Below are 1,196 nucleotides of genomic sequence, written 5' to 3' on the forward strand. Positions count from 1 at the left end.
TGTAAATTATAAAGACAAATATGAAGAGCAGCTATTCTTTCTTTCCCTTGTGAAACTTGGCTTTCAGAATGGAAATTTATTTCATGTTGGCCAATTAGATTGTGAAAAACCAAGCAGAAGAAGATGTTGCATCAATGAGGTATGAAATGCATGTTATTAAATGGGTTTTATCTTAGGACAATAAGCATAAATGCACAAGTAAACATCATTCATTTGCAATCCAGAGACTTTGAAAAGTCATTCAGCTGAATTTCTCCTCTTTCCTTCAGAAAGGATTAATTGAGCTCCTACTGTTTATGGACAAGCAAAGAGATCACCTCTGGCCACACTATAAAATTTAGTTGTACATGGGTGCCTGGGTGGCTCAGTCAGGAAAGTGTCCAACTCTTGGTTTCAGCTCAGGTCATGATCTATCTGTTTGTAGGTTCAAGCCCCGCATCAGGCTCCATGCTGGCTATGTGGAGTGCTTGTGCTTGGGATTCTCTTTCTGCCCCTCCCCCAGTTCACTATCTCTCTCTCTTTCTCAAAATAAATAAATAAACTTAAAAAAAATTTAGTTGTGGGGCGCCTGGGTGGCTCAGTTGGTTAAGCGTCCACCTTCAGCTCAGGTCATGATCTCATCGTCTGAGTTTGAGCCCCGCATCAGGCTCTGTGCTGACAGCTCAGAGCCTGGAGCTTGCCTTGGATTCTGTGTCTCCCTCTCTCTCTGCCCCTCCCCTGCTCATGCTCTGTCTCTGTCTCAAAAATAAATGAAAACATTAAAAAAATTAAAAAAAATTTAGTTGTACAGCTATGAAATCAATTGGCCTAGACCTTAAGTCTCATTCCTTATGAAAATATTTCATCCCCGTGGCTGTGTGAACAAGTGTTTTTAGAAAAATTTTGTTGTTAAGGCATAGACAACATACTGCATTTACAAAATACATTTATTTTATTTATTTCACAAACTTTTTATTGACCTTCAGAGGGGGTTATTCAAACAAAGGTTGAGATGAACTTAAAGGGTAAAGATCTGAAATCAAAAGAGTTGTCTTCCTTCCTTCCTTCCTTCTTTCTTTCTTTTCTTTCTTTCTTTCTTTCTTTCTTTCTTTCTTTCTCCTTCCTTCCTCCCTCCCTCCCTCCCTTACTTCCTTCTCTCTCTCTCTGCTTTTCTTTCTTTCTTTCTTTCTTTCTTTCTTTCTTTCTTTCTTTCTTTC

This window comes from Panthera uncia, chromosome C2, assembly GCF_023721935.1.
Source record: "Panthera uncia isolate 11264 chromosome C2, Puncia_PCG_1.0, whole genome shotgun sequence".
Lineage (NCBI taxonomy): Eukaryota > Metazoa > Chordata > Mammalia > Carnivora > Felidae > Panthera > Panthera uncia.